Below are 18406 nucleotides of genomic sequence, written 5' to 3' on the forward strand. Positions count from 1 at the left end.
GTGAAAGAACAAGAATAGCTAATTTATGGAGAACCAAGTTTAAGGGCTCACATAACTGAGTTTAAGACTTACTATAAAGCTACAATGTGTGGCATGGCAAAAGAACAGACACGTACACCAATGGAATAGAATACAGGGTCTAGAAATAGACCCCCCCCCCCACACACACACACACGAAAGTCACCTGATCTTTGACAAAGGGGCAAAGGCAATCCAATTTAAATCCAATTTTAAAAAACAAAACAAGACAATCTTTTCAAGAAATGGTGCTGGAATGTCCTTCTGTTAAAAAAAATTAGGCACAGACCTTTTATCTTTCAGAAAAATTAAAATGAATTGTAGACCATATTACAGACACTCTGATGAAACAGGATGGGCTCCTACCCAAAATTTGGTTCAAATGTTAACACTGAAGTTGTGAACAAACATATTATTTCCATATGAGGCATTTGGGGAAGAACAAGGCAGACTGTCCCACTAGACCAAAAAGGGCTTAAGAAAAAAGAAGGGAGACCATCTTGGGGTTTTTATGCTGGTAGGTATGGGGCCTGTGTGATGGGTCTCCAACCTGGGCAGGGGGCTGGGTGGTTTGCACTGTCTGCTGGTACCAAAGGATTGCGCAGCTGGGCTTCCTATCAGCTTGCCCACATGTGGATCAGAAAGGGACAAGTGATGTCTGAAGGCTGTCAGCAGTCAAACATCAAAAACCGGAGGAGTTGAGCTTTTTATTACAATTTACCCCAGACGTTTAACTAGTGGCTGACTCCCATGTGCCTTTAAAAAATTGAATGGAATTTGAAGTCGCTTATGTAAGCCTTTATGCTACTCTATGAGGCCTGCAGCCTGCGGCCATTAAGGGAGGGTCCTTTTGAATACTTTATTAAAGGGCTCAGCTTTGTACATTCTGAGAAGTTAAATGAATGCCTACATCATGATCAGTAATGTCTGGAACTCTAAAGAGGAAGAGTGTCTTGATGAGGCCTTGTGTTTGGCTTTAGTATGTGTAAAGACACATGCAACTTTTATATTTTGGATATCTTTGAGGCAAAAGATTCCCGAAGTTATTTTCTTCAAAGGGGGCAATCATACACAAGATATTATTGTGGCTACCATTGGCCAGGTCAGATAACCAGACCACTGGCAATGACCCAAGAACATGTAAAAATGTGCAGATGGCACTAATTGTTGACCAGGGAATCCAGTGCTAAGATAACCGCCTGAAGTTAGCATAATTTTGCTGATCCTTGGGTCCCAACCTTTGTTAGAGACATTTTGGTTAAGGGATGAAAAGCAGTAGCTCTTCACACACTCCATCGCATGTAGTGGTGGGGATACCATCTGTAAATTATATGAGTGCCCGCTGTTGTCCACTCAGTTGATTAAAAGGTGCTGCCTGGGTAGCTAAGGTGTTTGGGAGAGGGGTCACCTCCTCTAGCACCATGACATCTGTCAATAGACTGAGGGCAAGGGAGACCACTCCTTCATGCATAGAAATTTGCCAGAGGGCCCAGGTCTGGCTTTATTCTATAGCAAGGATTCTCTGGTAGCATCTGTGTTGCACTTCCATGACCCAAATTATAATGGCAAGCTGAGAACAGAGGGTCAAAGCTCAGAGTATGTGAAAGCCTTGACTTCCCAGGGAGCACAGTACATGACCAGCGATGGCTGCTTTATTGGTATATAGCACGGGGTAAAGGAGGCTAGTTTCTTGGCACAGGATCCCTTGGATACTTGTTGGACTTGATGGGTGGTCCAGAAACTGCAGGAGGTATGAAAGTCGGTTGATGAAGTTTCTATATTGAAAGACTCTCTGGAGACACAATTGTATTGCAATTTGGACAGATTCTACAGTGCTTTGTTCAGGGGAGCCCCCATCAAGTTAGACCACTCTCAAAGTAACAGTATAAATGCACATAAGTAAAATTTGTAAATGATGAACACAGTTTTTGCCTTCATGTCTCCAAGAGGCCTAAAAGATGAGGCTTGTTTTAACATTGTGGGTGCTTCAAAGTTCAACAGCTGTTTCTTGACATTAGCAGGATGGAGCAGCTCTCAGTTTACCAAATAAGCTTCCAGCATCTAGCCAAGGTGGAAGGGCCTTGCACTGTATGGGGGGTAATGTCCCATTCACTTTTTGTGAGCTTCTTTGTAAGTATTTTTATTTTCCTAATGAGCTTATCAAAGGCATCTCCTCAGAGTAGGATGTCATCAGTTTCACATCATACCTGCACTCCTGGAGAAAATTGGGTACAGTTCAGATCTTGCCTGGAAAGGCTGTGTGTGACGGCAAGCAAGGCTATTCAGGTACCCATGGATAGCTGGAGAAAGGGGTACCATGCCTCTTTGGAGGGGAAGGTAAACTAGCTGGCAGGCTATTGAAATAGGCACTGAGCAGGACACATTAACCAAATCTACAATAGCAAAATGCTTCCCCATAGCAAAATACTTATCAATAATGTCGGCCATGGGAACCTTAATGGGTGAGACTATGGCATTAGGGTTCCTGTAGTGCTGTGAGGAATCATTCCTGTCTTCCATGTTTATAAACAGGCACAATTGAGCTGTTAAATAGAGAAAGAGTGGTCTAGCTGGTCTTGTATAATGCATTTCATTGTTGAAGGCCCTATTTTAATTTGCATGGAATCAGTAACTCTTTTAGCTGAGAGAGGAGTGATTTTTGCGGTCTCATTTTGCCAAGTCAATTTGTAAGTGTCAAAGAATTAATTTAATTTTAATATATTGCTCAGAGTGTCCAAGCCTGCTATGAGATATTTTTGAGCAATGTTTGCCAAGACCATGGAAATTTAGGCAAGGTAGTAGTTCCAGTAGTTAAGATGAGACAAATTTCCTTGCTTTCTATTTTATGTCCAGTAACTCCCCTAGTCTTATAGAGTGTACCTTGTTAAGTTTAGTGGGATGACCAGGTATTACTGTTATTTGAGCCCCAGTGTTGATAAAGGTCATGATGTTTTGCCATTGGTACCTTTCAGCAGATGTTAAGATTAATTCGCAACCTATGTCAGTAAGGTATAGAAGCCAATGAGCAAGCATTTATATTTTAGTAAATTTTGGATTACAGTTGGCTTAAATTGTGGACCTCTGTTTCATTTTATTGTTGTTGGTGGTATTTCCTTCCCATGTCTCCATGTTTCCAGATTCTCTCTCTTTCTGCCTCATGTGTGTGGTTTTTGGATATACTTTGGGGAGAGAGTTCTCTCTATCCTGTTTATATTTATAAATTTCCTTATTCAAAGAGCTTCAAATCAGTAGCATCAGGGTTAAGTATCTCTCTTAGGGCAATGGTTTCTTTAAAGGATCTAAGGACCCCAGTTTAGACCACATTTGGATTAACCCCTATTCTGTACCATAAGACTGCTAGGAGTCTTCTTCCTCATAGCCATGTTAACAGAGGTTTGTTTTGTTTTGTTTGCAACAGGGGCACAGACAGCAGCAGCAAAGGCATTTGTAGAATCATATAAAGAGCAATCTGCCTTTAGGAGTGTGGCTTTCAGTAACTCAATTCTTCAAATAATGACTGGTCTTCAAATAGTGACTGCTTTTCCTCCACAAAAGTGACTACCCAATGGTCCCATATGACACACAGTGGCATTCCATTGAGAACTCTATTAAATAGGAGCCAACATCTGGTAGGGACACAGCACCAATAGTCCCAAGGTAAGACATCTTGCCTGATCCTAGCATTAGTTGCAGCTTATGCTAAAATTGAGAAATGCAATTAAATCTAAGATACCCAAACAGGTCTGGGCTGAGACACAGGCCCCGAAGTCACTCTAAGAAAGACCTCAATCCCATACTCCTGTTCTGAAATGCCCGTTAACCAAACTTCTGACTTAGTTCCATTAAATCTATAACAGAAACTTGGTAGAACTCAGAAAATACAACAGAAAGCAGCACAGCTCAATGAGCAAGTTATCCAGCAGGCAGCAGAACTAGGTAGCTAGCCAGAGCAAGAGAAGAAAGACACCCAGGGTAGTGGCCAACTTCAGGACATCTCACTCAAAGAGACAATTATTCTAAAGTAAAGATGGACTTCACTTCAAATTTGACCTGGATGTCAAGATTGGTGACACCACACACACACCATTAGGGTATGAAAAGTTTTATTACTTATATTATGAGGCTTTCAGGGCAGAGCATAGCAGGCTACCCTTGGGTTGAAATACCTTGAAAAAGCAGGAAAAAGAGAAAAGCTTAGGGTGTTTATGGTGGAAGAGTCTGGTGCTGGTTTGAGGGTTTCTGCATCCTGCATGCAGGCAAGGGGTTGTGTATTTGACCGTCTTGCCAGTGTCAAAGTAGGGATCACTGAGCTTTCTTATCAGCTTGCCAAGATGTGTAACAAGAGGGGAGGAAAGAGGGTTACCCCTTTGACTTAAAAGCTGTCAAAAGTCAAATATCAAATAACAGAATGAAACTCTTTATAACAGACATGAATATAAAATGTAAAACTATTAAACTTCTAGAAGAAGACAGCAGAAAATCTAGGTGACTTTGGTTTGGTGATGAATTTTAGATACAACAATAAAAGTATGGTCCATGAAAGAAAAAAAATTGATGATGTACTTTATTAAAATTAAAAACTTCTGCTCTGTGGAAGAGAAGTTAAAAGAATGAAAAGACACACTACACAGTGGGTAAAAATATTTGGAAAACATATATTTGATTAACGACTTGTATTCAAATGTATCAAGAACACAAATGTACTTAGAACCAAATGTACTTAGAACACAACATGGTACAGGCACTGTAGAAGAGAGTTGGGAAGATTATTGCAAAGCTAAACATAGTCTTACCATACGATCAAGCAATCATCATGTTCTCAGTATTTACCTAACTGATTTGAAGACTATGTTTACATAAAAACCTGCACATGAATATTTATAGCAGCTTCATTCATAATCACCACAAACTGGGAGCAACAAAATTGTTCTTCAATAGGTTAATGGATAAGCAAACTGAAGTACATCCATACCATGGAATACTATCCAGTAATATTAAAAACCGTTCTTTGAAGCCACAAAAAGACATAAAGAGACCTTACACACGTAAGTTTAAGCAGAATGAGGCAGTCTGAAAAGGCTGCCTACTATATAATTTCAATTACAGTTTTTCTTCTGTATCTACATAGGGTTGATTTCAGGATACTCTCCACCCCTCAGAGATACCAAAATCTACAGGTGTTCAAGCCCCTTATATAAAATGGCGTAATATTTGCCTGTAACCTAAGCATATTCTTCTATCTATTTTAAATTATCTCTAGATTACTTATAATACCTAACACAATGGAAATGCTGTATAAGTAGTTGTATTGGTTTTTATTTGTATAATTTTGATACAAATAAATTGTTATTTGTATTGTTACTTTTTATTGATTTTTTAAAATATATCTTCAATACAAGATTGATTGATTCCAAAGATACAGAGCCTGGGGATTCAGAACCTACAGATATGCAGGGCCAGTTGGATATGGCATTTTGGAAAATAAAAACCTATAGAGAAGTAATACATCAGTGATCGTCAGGAGGAGATGGGAGGTGTTCAACAGGTGAAGCACAGGGGATTTTTAAGTGAATGAAAGTACTCTGTGTGACTCTGAAAGGTAAATGCATGACATTACACATTTGTTCAAACACAAAGAACTTTATAGCCTTAATGTGTACACGTCTTTAAAAACCATTTAGGGTATTAACGGCTACCTGGAAGGAATGCATATTGTCCTTAATGGCTACCAAGAAGGTATGCATCGTGTCACAAAATAAATATTTCACTGTATTACAAATCTGTAAAACAACCTCAGTAAAGGGGATGCAGGTAAAAGTTGCTGTCCTGAGTAACTTTAGAAATGATTAGAGTCTGCAAAATTAAGGCAAAAATAACTTGATATAAGCAATGTAGTCTATTTGATAAAGTTATTTCTCATGGTGGCATAGGTTAGTACTTCTGATACTGCTATATATGTATACCATAATTAAACAATTAAGTAAATGAATGGCAGATAATAGAAGGTGAGTTTCTCACTTTTGGAGTGGAAATTTGCAGATAAGGACATAAAATGACCCATGTGATAATGGATTAAGTTTGGAGACATAAGTATTAACTGATGTTTACCTTAATATAGGTATAGATGGTTCATACAGAAATATTCATAAATATGTGTGTATACAGGTTAGCATATGCACTTATATTTCCATGCTCTATCTCCTGAGAGAGCCTAGAAGCCATGATACCTAAGAAATAACAAGCATACCTAGTGCCCATGTCTTGGTTTATACTACTATTCTCTAATAAGTGGAACCAGAGATCCTTGGAATTTGGTTGATTCTAAGCACGGGGGAAAAAATATATATAGGATAAGCCTGGAGCATCTTGTAGTGCCAGAAAGTAAGGAATTGCTCCAAGAAAAAAGAAAACTCACCTTAATGGGCTATGCCAAAAACAAAACAAAATACAGGAGCCAACTGAAAGAGCTTGCAGTTTGGCTGCAGCTAAAACAATTTGAGCAACAAGATAAATTACATAGCATTGAATTATTACTGGAAGCATAAGATAAAATTTTACAAATCTATCTTACGTGCAGCCTGTGCATAGTCACTTTCTTCCAGAGAATACAGTAAAATTTTAAAAAGGGATAATAAAGGAACTGTATTTTGGAGAAAGAAGGCAAACATTAGCCCAATCAAATGATCAAAGTCAGTATCAATAATGACAAATGATTTTGATGGAATGTATCCTTGCTGTGATGTGATGAAAATGGCACTTTGCCTCTATAAATAAAAGATATTAAAGATATAACAAAATCCATAACCCCAGTCTACCCATGAAGAAAACATCATACAACTTGCAAGAGAAGAGTGTTCTGCAAAATGATAGGCCAATACTCCTTAAAACTGTCAAGTTCATTTAAAGCAGGGAAAGTCTGAAAATCAAGATTTAAATACAAATCAAGAATTTTTATGAACTCATACATTTAAATTTTCTTTTCTGATTCCAGAAACATTTAGTTTTTCTATTATTTTTTCTTTTGTTCCTCAAAGTAACTTATAATTTTCTCTTTTTAGGTATTAGACATTATCTTGTTGACTTATAACTGGATGTTTTATATTTTGTAATCATTTGCAATAGAATGCTTTATTTAAAACAATTGCTGGTATATCCTTCATTCAATCATTCAGACAAAATGTATTGACCACGTGCTATATGCCAAGCAATATGTTAGGCATTCAGAATCAAAAGTAGAAAAGACTGTCATAGCCCCTTCCTTCAATGGGGTTTTATTTTATTAGGGAAAGTAGAGAAAAAACAGATAAATGGACAAATACACAAGATGTGTGTGCTTTAAGAAGTAAACAAACAAGATATTTGTGTTAAAGAGCAAAGGAATTTTGGTGGCGAAAACACCACCTAAATGTGGGTGTTTTCAACCATTCATGAAAACCTCCGACTCCTATAGAATGTGCTCACTAAGTAATTGGGATGGAAAGAGGAGTTAATCTTTGATGGGCATGGAATATACATGCGCACGCACACACACACACACACACACACACACACACATACCCGTGTATGTATATATGTGCTCAGTGTTCAGAGACTACCAGGAACATACCTAGAGTTGTGAATACATTGAGTTTCATTCTTGTTGCCACTAGGGAGACCACACAATATGAGAATTGTTGAAGCATTTCAGTGAAAAGCTGTGAGGTAGGACTTCTTTAAGATGGCCTTGGTTTAGATGATTTTGGTGAAGATATAAGGAAGTAGAGATTTTTTCTAGATTGGAGGATATCAGAAGTCATGAGACAATTCTATGGTTGGGTATGTTAATAAATCTTTTCTAGAAAAAAGGCAGACTAGAGTGAGGTTGGAGCCATAATTAATAAATAAGCATCAGTCACTCATATTAGCCAAGAAGTAGGGGCTGCTAGGTGCTGTACGGTGTACAGTGACCTTGCTTTTGTCTGTGATTAGACAAAAACATGAAGTGGACTTGATTTCGTTCTATTTCATGGTCACACATTGGCCTTCTCCAACGTTGTTGTTTTGTGAGATTGTTGATGTTCAACAACAGAACATCAAGTCCTAGCTGTGAGCAAAATAGAAAATATTAATGTAATATATGTATTTACATATACAAACATATAATACACATATATCATGAAATACACATCTCATCTAAAAAAGCAAGCAAGCATAATCTATAAATAAAGAGAGACATTGACAAAGAGACTTTCAGATACTGAAAATTCCCTCTTTTCCCTACCAATATGCAAACCCCTGGGCTTATCTTGCCTTCAAAGTAACAGCTACAATCTACTGGTTTCATTTGTTCTCTGAAAAAGGAAAAAGTTAGTATATGGCCTTATTAGAAAATTAGAAGAGGCCATAGTAAGAAATCTGAGTATCTTTCTGAAAGCAATTAGGAAAGGTTGAAATTTAATAAGTACATGGAAGTAAATTATTTTTAGCTTAGAAATATTACTCTGCAATCAGAAGAATGGATTAAAATGGAGCAAAACCAGAAACAAAGTCAAGGTAGCAAGTGAGTCCTGAGGCACTGCTAGTGCAGACATGATGCACTTAGCAGTGCTCCCTGAGTCTAAATTGTCTGTTTTTTGTTTTTTGGTTTTTTGTTTGTTTGTTTGTTTTTGAGACAGAGTCTCAGTCTGTCGCCCAGGCTGGAGTGCAGTGGTGCGATCTTGGCTCACTGTAACCTCTGCCGCCCGGGTTCAAGCAATTGTTCTGCCTCAGCCTCCTGAGTAGCTGGGATTACAGGCACCTGCCACCGCACCTGGCTAATTTTATATTTTTAGTAGAGATGGGGTTTCACCATCTTGGCCAGGCTGGTCTTGAACTCCTGACCTCATGATCCACCCACCTCGACCTCCCAAAGTGCTGGGATTACAGGCGTGAGCCACCACGCCCGGCCCTGTTCTTTGTTTTTAGAGTTGCAGATCTTCTGATCTGGCACTTTAAAGAGAAAGAGATATTCCTTCATCTGCTAGTTTATTTCAAGATGTCACATTTATATTCTAATAGTGAAGAACTAGAGAGCTCTGATGTGAGTACTTTGTCCCCTACTCGCCCCAGAGCTTTAGTAGGCAGATATAATAGGACATGGCAGGTGGTTAAAAATAGGAGCAAGAGAGAGGAGAGACTTAATATTGTTCCCTTTGTAACATGAATCTCCTATAAATATAACTGAATTCACATAGGTGATCATAATGGCAAAGGTTTAAAAGGCTGGTGGCAGCTATTATTTGATGACAATGCTGTCATTGTGTCTCATCCTCACTTTTTTTCCAGCCATGAGTAGTGCTTCCCTTACTTTATGACCAGTAGGTTTAAATTCCCCTGTAAAATTTAGAGGGCAACTACCTGTTCATTGTGACTCACAGATTAAATTAACCATTGTTCTACTTACACATGTGCTGGATGTGTGCAGTGATTTTCTCATTGAAACTGGGTCATCTTCCAGTACTGGTATTTTCTGTAGAGCAAATAGCTTATCATTCACAACTGAGCACAGCTCTGTCATGCTCTTCCTCCAAACTGAATGCCTTACCTTTTAGTAGTGTTCTATGAGTCTAAATTGCCTATTCTTTATATTTAGTGTTGCAGAAAAATGATTTAAGTAAAAATAAACAAATGTAGTCTTGAATAGCCTCTCTCAAAAACATCTTGTCTCATCAATTTCTGGAGGTGTTAAAACCACTACCACCACAACACCATTCAGTGCCTTTTCTTGAGCCTTCCATTTAAGGAGAGTGAATGAAAGCCTTATGGAATTAAAAAAAGAAAAAAAAACTGAAAATAAGGAGCCCGCCCTCAACATTTTATTAAATGAACAGAGAGGAGAAAGAGTAGCATCACGAATAGAAATTATGGAAAATCTGGCCAGGCACGGTTGCTCATGTCTGTAGTCCCAGCACTTTGGGAGGCTAAGGCAGGCTGATCACGAGGTCAGGAGTTCGAGACCAGCCTGACCAACATGGTGAAACCCTGTCTCTGCTAAAAATAAAAAAATAAATAAAATTAGCCAGGCGTGGTGGTGCATGCCTGTAATCCCAGCTACTCAGGAGGCTGAGGCAGGAGAATTGCTTGAACCCAGGAGGCAGAGGTTGTAATGAGCTGAGATCGTGCCATTGCACTCCAGCCTAAGCAACAGAGTGAGACTCTGTCTTAAAAAAAAAAAAAAAAAAAAAAAAAAGGAAAATCTGATACAAACTGCCATTAATGGCCAAATGAAGTTGCATGTGTGTCCTGGAAAAAATAAAATTGACCAAAGAAACAAAGTGCCATTTGTCATTGACCCATGCTGATTTGGTTCTTTGAAATTTTACTTCTTGTGAATGATCATTTATTAAGATAGTGGATAAAGAGGAAAAGCAGCTTCACAAATCTGAGAAAGGAAGGCTCATTTGTCATTTGCAAATGTTAATATTTACAATAAAAATAATAGCAATACATGTATGACATGCTAGGCTCTGTGAAAGACCTTTTGTAGGTGCTGTGTTGTAATTTGTAGGACAATAACATAGGATTTTATGGATGATAAAACGGAAATTTAAAAAGGCTACATAAAGTGTCCAATGTAGAAGTCACATGCCTGGTAAATGATGTTCCTTACTGATTTATATAATTGTAGTCTTATCCTAATTTATGCCGGTTTATTGGCATTCAGATAGATGTGGACTAGAATGATTACTTAATTTAATATTTATTGAGCATGAAATGTATGCTAAGTACTAGTCACTAAAAGAAAAGCATGATACACAGACTAAAGCAGTTTCAATAAAATCCTGGAAGTAATTGGGGTGACCACAATCAGATGAAATGGTTTATGAAAGGATATCAGAGATGTGTCAAATCTGGAAGAGAGTTAGAAGGAGTGGCCTTGGCTAACTTTCTGCCCGAGGTCTATATTCCTATTTATTTTCCATCAGTGACGCAGCTGAGAGAAAGCTGAGCTCACACCACTGAGATGTTCCTTTAGGAGATAATGGCAATGCCCACATAGGCAAAACTCCTGGTGAATAAGCTGTCCTAGTCTCAAGACACAGAGTGTTATAGTGATACTTCCCCCCGCCATCAATTTTGCAACAAATAACAATGCTCCTTTATTGCTTTAATAAAACAAAAATTTACATGAATAAGGCATATGCATGTACAAGAAATATTACTGAGCAGAGCTCCTGTGTCATTTTTGGGATTAGGTTTCCCAGCTGCCCAGGCACTGATTCATTGTGTGAATGGGTTAGACAGTGCCCAGCCTCCTGACATCCTTTCTAGGAACACTACTGGTATTGAAAACCAGTTTTGTGAGATTCAAATATCGGTCTTTCCACATCACTGCTTTTCCCATTTTTGATCACAGAAACCTCAGAAGGCAGCTCTCCTGATTGGAGAAAAGCTCACCTCTTCTGATGTGGCACTTTAAAGAGAAAGAGATATTCCTTCATTTTCTAGTTTATTTCAAGATGTAGCATTTATATTCTAATAGTGAAGGGCTAGAGAGCTCTGATGTGAATACTTTTCCCTCCCTGACACAGTTATCTTTTTATTGCTGTTCTCCATCATTTCTTTCCCTTTCTTTATATAACAAAAACAAAGCACTACCTCCCCCCAACCCGCCAAAAATGAGATTTGAATGCCTATATTCTCAAAATGTTTCTTTAACACTTATTTCTTTTTCTACTTTAATCAATTTAGAAGCTGCAAAAATTGAAAGCTTTGATTTTTTAGAGTGCCATCTTCAAAAGCCAATTTCTGACATTAAATGGAAATCGTATCCAGCATAATGGCTGGCTTAATACAACCTATTATGTTTATAGAAATCTCTACTTTTATTTCAGCAGTCTATTCGATTTCTGTGTGCATGAAATACACACAGCATTAGAAACACTTTTTAAATTCCAAGTTACTAATTCTTAGAGTAAAAATGATCATTCTGCTTTTGCTGTTTTATTCATGACGTCTTGTAAAAATATAATTTTGAATACATATTGGCTTTTTAGTATGTCCTTTATATAAGGGCTAGATATGACTATGAGTGTCATAAAGGCAGTATTTCAGAATGAATCATAAGAATGTTTATAAATGAGCACAGTAAATCAATTTCTTTCATTTGTTCTTTTGTTTTCATGATTTGCATTATTGTATTATTTGTATTTTAGCTTTTTAAAAATAATTTCAACTTTCATTATAGATTAAAGGGTACATGTACAGGTTAATGGGTATATTGCAAGATGTTAAGTTTTGGGGTCCAAATTATCCCATCTCCCAAGGTACTGAGCACAGGTATTTGCATGAATATGTAATAGGTGGTTTTTCAGGCCATGCCTCCCTCCCTCCCTCATCTAGTAATCTCCAGTGTCTATTTCTCTCCAATTTATGCCTATGTGCATTCAATATTTAGCTCCCACTTACAAGTGAGAAAATGCAATAACTGATTTTCTGTGCCTGCATTAATTCACTGATTAATGCCCTCCAGCTCCATCCATGTTGCTCCAAAAGATATGATTTCGTTTTTTATGGCTGCATAGTATTCTATGGTGTATATGTACCACATTCTCTTTCTCCAGTCCACTGTTGAAGGGCACCTAGGTTGATTTCATGTCTTTGCTATTATGAATGGCATTGCAATGAACAGAAAAGTGCATGTTTCTTTTTGGTAGAATGAATTATTTTCCTTTGGGTATATACCCAGGGTTGGGATTACTGCGTCAAACAATAGTCTTGTTTTAGATTTCTTGAGGAATTGCAAACTGCTTTCCACAGTGTCTGAAATAGTTTGCATTCCCACCAACAGTGTATAAGTGTTCCATTTTATCTGAATCCTTGCCAGTACATGTTGGTTTTTGACGTTTTAGTAATAGCCATTCTGGCTGGTATGACATTTTATCTCATCATGGTTTTGATTTCCATTCCTCTGATGATTCGTGATGTTGAGCATTTTTTCTTGTTTATTGGCCACTTGTACATTTTTGTTTACAAAGTATCTGTCCATGTCCTTTGCCTATTTTTTAATGAGATTATTTGTTTTTTGCTTGTTGATTTGTTTAATTTCCTTGTAGATTCGAGATATTAACCCTTTGTCAGATGCATAGTTTGTGAATATTTCCCCCCATTCTATAGGCTGTTTGTTTACTCTGTTTGTAATTTCTTTTGCTGTGCAGAAGCTCTTCAGTGTAACTAGGTCCCACTTGTCAATTTTTGTTTTTGTTGCAATTGCTTTTGAGGACTTGACCAAAAATTCTTTGCCAAAACCAATGTTGAGAAGGGCATTTTCTAAGTTTTCTTCTAGGATTTTCATAGTTTGAGGTTTTACATTTAAATCTTTAATTCATGTTGGTTGATTTTTATATATGATGAGAGGTCGGGTCCAGTTTCATTCTTCTGAATATGGCTAGACAGCTATCCCAGCACAATTTATTGAATATGGAGTCCTTTCTCCATTGTTTATTTTTGTTGATTTTTTTTGAAGATCAGACGTTTGTGGGTATGTCAGTTTATTTCTGGGTTCTCTATTCTGTTCCACTGGTCTATGTGTCTGTTTTTGTACCAGTACCATGTGGTTTTGGTTACTGTAGCCTTGTAGTATAGTTTGAAGTCAGGTAATGTGATGCCTCCAGCTTTGTTCTTTCTGCTTAGGATTGCTGTGACTATTAAGGGTCTTTTTGTTTCCACATAAATTTTAGAGTAGATTTTTCTAATTATGTGAAAAATGACATTGGTACTTTGATAAGGATAGCATTGAATCTGTAAATGCTTTGGGCAGTATGGTTATTTTAACAATATTGGCTCTTCCAATCCATGAGCATGGAATGTTTTTCATTTATTTGTGTCACCTATGCTTTCTTTTAGCTCTATTTTGTGGTTCTCCTCATAGAGATCTTTCACCTCCTTGGTTAGATGAGTTCCTAGGTATTTCATATTTTGCAGCTACAGTAATGTATTTTAGCTTTGATTTACATTGGATGATATCATAATATTTTTGAATTTTTTACATTATCAGGATTTCTAAATTTCAGTTGTGTTTTCCTTTGGTATTATATTAATACTCATTGGTTTAACTTTAGAGTCTGAAACAAAATGTAAAATTTAGTTCAATTCAACACATATTTAGTAGTAACAGTGTTTGTTTCAGAAATGTCTTATAGACAGAGAAATAAAAATATTTTACTTAAATCCTCATAATTTTGTGGTGATGGATAATACACACATATATGTAATAAGTGTGAGTGAATTGACTAGGCTCCTTGAATTTCAGCAGTAGAAACTGACTCAGAGTCACATGAGTATATATGTTACAATTCTGGGAAAACTTTAATTATAAATTAAGAAAATAAACCACAATCACAAGTTCTTAGAACTCACAAGAATGAGTTGGCTATTTTGATTAACAGTAACCAAATCATCATTGTAGGCAACAGACAGTTTGAATCTTTCTAATTATGATTTTTTTCAACTTCTAAAACTTAAGTAGATTTTACCAGAAAAATACTCATGCAATTGTCCTAATTTTATTGTTTGGTGTATAAACCTACAGGTTTTAATACATGTATAAGCACTACCATACTCAGGCTATAGAACCTTTCCATAAGACAAAAAACTTGCCCAAGCTACCCATTTGTCACTCCTTCCCTGAATTCCAACCTCTGAAAATCAGTGATATATTCCCCATCACCATAGTTTTAAAATCCACAAAACATTATTGCTATTGCTTACACTGTCAGTATTTATATTGAGCCATATATAGGCCATTTCCATTGTACTGCATTTTTCTTACATTTCAATTTTTCTGTTTAGAATATTTTCCTTCTGGCTGAAAACTACTTTTAATGTTTTGTTCAATGCATATACAGGTGACATATTTTCAGGTTTAACTTGCCTGAAAATATGGGGTTTTTCCCCCATTTTATATTTTTCTGTTTATTTTCAAGCGATATTTTGGCTGGGTATAATTAGAAGATGACAATCATTGGCTTTTAGCACTTTAAAGATATTCTACTATCATCTGGTTTTTATTATTTTGGTTAAATAGTCAGATGTCAATCTACATGTTGTTCCTTTGAAAATGACATGTCCTTTTTAACTTTTGCTGCTTATAAGATTACCATTACTCTTACAGTTTGGTTTTCATAAGGTTTGCTAAAATGTGAATAGTTTTATTTTGGATACTTTCCTTCTTCTTTTATGTGGTCTGTGCTTTTGTATAATATTTTTATTGAACTGTCTTCACTACATTAGTCCTCTCCTCAGCGATAACTGCTTTAAAGCAATATATTTAGTTTTTATTTTCAATATATTGCATTGTGAGAGGACAGTGTAGTTAGAGTTCTAAGATTCTCACATTTTCTGGAAAATGATGGTAATATTTATGTCATATTGTAATACATTTCAAATACATATTATAAGTCTGAGGTATGACATAAAATAGTAAAATAATGTCTAATCAATAAGGTACTAACAAGAAGAATAATAAAAATCATTGTGAAAGAAAAAAAGGAGAAAGGAAAATAAAACAAGTGAGATGAATAAAAAGAAAATAGGAGATGAGAATAACCACAAATAGATCAGTAATAGCATTTTATGTTAAATGGGACAAAGACTCCAATGAATAAAGATTATCAGAATGGATTTCTTTTTATTTTTTGAGGCAAAGTCTTGCTCTTGTCACCCAGCCTGGAGTGCAGTGGCACAATCTCGGCTCACTGCAACTTTCGCCTCCTGGGTTCAAGTGATTCTTCAGCCTCAGCCTCCCGAGTAGCTGGGATTACAGGTGCCCGCCACCATGCCAGGCTAAATTTTGTATTTTTAGTAGAAACGGGGTTTCACCATGTTGGCCAGTCTGGTTTTAAACTCCTGACCTTGTGATTCTCCCACCTTGGCCTCCCAAAGTGCTGGGATTACAGGCATGAGCCACCACACCTGGCCCATAATGAACTTCTTTAATGCCTTTTTTAAAAACACACCTCGAATACAAAAACACAGAAAGACTGAAATAAAAGTTTGGAAAAAGTTATACCACACAAACACTAGCCAAAGATCACTGGTGTCACTATAATAATAACAATCACAGCAGATTTTAAAGCAAATAAAATTAATAAACATAACATGGAGATATAAAAAGGGATAATAAATTGGATCAAACAACCAAGAAGACATACAATTCTGAATCTGCATTCACCTAATAATATAACCTCAAAATATATAAAAGACAGTTGATGTAACCAAAAGAATAAATACTCCAGACCACAATAGCAGTGGGAGACATTTAACACATCTCTCATAATGACTGATAAGGCAAAATGACAAGATATTAATGATGATGTACAAAATCTAAAAACATGGTCAGCAAATTTGACTTAATTGACATACGCGCTGGATTGATGGTTGTCACCTGGGCACTATTACCAACAATCTCATTTTCCAGAACATAATTCCCTGGTTACTATTTTCCAAAGAGGAGAACTTTGGAAGATTTGGAAGTCAGAAGTGGAACAGAAGGCAGGTTTCAGGAGGCCATGGCAGCCAGGTGCAACTTCCAGACCTGAACACAAGTCCATGCTGCACTCTACAGCACATCATAGGCTTTCCTAGTAGCAGCAGTGTTCCTTTCCGCTCCAGGGCAGGAGGCTGAGATCTTATGGCTGCTTTTCCTAGCTTCTGGCTGGAGCTTTGCAGATCTTCATTCTGCCAGCTCCTCCCACATTTGTGTAAACCCTTTCCCCCTCATTAGTAGCTACTGTTGGTGACCCGCCTACATCTCCTTTACTGGGTCAATGCACTCATCTCCAGCTGCTGTGACTAATGGCACACAGCTCTCCCTTCTCCAAAGAACTTCCATCACCTATAGATGCACGCTATCTCACCCAAAAATTCTAGAGGTGGCTTTTATCCGATGACTGGCTGATACATAGATGCAAAACCCTGGCTGCCTTGCCTTAAGATGGGGCAAGTTTATGATGCCATTCATGCCCAAGACTTTACCATGGTACTGAACTGAGGTTAGATACTAAATTAACAGTTAAATTAACATCTGTGTTTGTCCCCTATCCCCAGGTTCTATCCTGCTTCCTTCTCTTTCCTACCAGTTTCTCCTGAGAATACCCTCAATCACTTAGATGAGAATTCTTGTCTCAGACTCTAAATCTCTGAAACTCAATCTAAAACATACCTGTATTAGTTCTGTTTTTCTAATAAAACCAAAACAGATAACGGATTTAGTATTAAGGTGCTTCCAGGGTAACATAACTTTAAGGTTGGGGATTTAGGGCTGATCCTCAGATCTGTTTTGCTTCAAAGGCATCAATGGCTCTATTTCAAGTGGTAAATGGAACACTGGGAGTGATGGCATACAGGGTAAAACACCTATTTAAGTTGTCATCTGTAGTCACCTGAAAGAGTCAACTGGCTATGCAAAGCTTTGGCCGATCAAGTAGCTGCTGCAATGAAATGTTATGATGGGGATAAAGATTATAAAGACTGTTGGAGAAGTTGCTTTGTTTCTTCTGACAGTACTCAAAAACTTTTAGACAAAAGATGGTGAGTTCAGGGCTTGAAGCTCCCAACACAATGTCTGAGTAAAGAACCAGAAAGTTTCTGTGATTGTCCTGAAGGAAACCCTTATCCCTGCAGCTTCAGGGACAAGATCTCTGAAAACCAACCCCAAATTTGATCTTGCAAGTGGCTGAATGTCAATACATGCTGAACTCTTCAAATATAGTTATAAACAATGATTGAAAAAGTGTGATCAGAAAATCTGGGCAGATTCTGTGAACCCCTCAGATCCATCCATCTTCCATTGTCAGTAAAGACGGCACATTTTCACTTTCTGAGGATGGGTATAGCTCACCAAAAAACACTAATCCTTCTTAAGCTTCCCCTCCATCACCAATCACTACTCATTGCTTGCAGAATTTTAACTAGACTCAAATCTCAGCAGAGTCTACAGGTGTGGAGGCCAAGAGTGACCTGGAAACATGTGATAGGCACATACAGATTGCAAGATTTTGCCAATTGATATACACAGATATCTTAAGAATATGCATGAGAATGGACTGTCAGGGTGAAAAGAATGTTTGGATGAGACAAATTTACTGATAAAAATGCGCTAACTAGGTAGCCTAGCTGAGATTTGTTAGTGTGGGCACCTGGCATGGTTCTAGCATTTGGCTTAATAGGTTGAATGAAACCAGACCAACAGTGGCCTGCATTAAATGAAACTATAATGCCAGAATTTCATTGGTAAATTGTAGGTTAAAGTATCTGAAGGCTTAGATAAGAACAAGGGAATGGACTTTTCATAAGCAAACTTCCCTTTCACCTAACTATTCTTCATAGAAAAGGTTTACAGGATATCTCTTAAATCAAGTCTGAAAAATAC

This window comes from Pongo pygmaeus, chromosome 8, assembly GCF_028885625.2.
Source record: "Pongo pygmaeus isolate AG05252 chromosome 8, NHGRI_mPonPyg2-v2.0_pri, whole genome shotgun sequence".
NCBI classification, from domain to species: domain Eukaryota; kingdom Metazoa; phylum Chordata; class Mammalia; order Primates; family Hominidae; genus Pongo; species Pongo pygmaeus.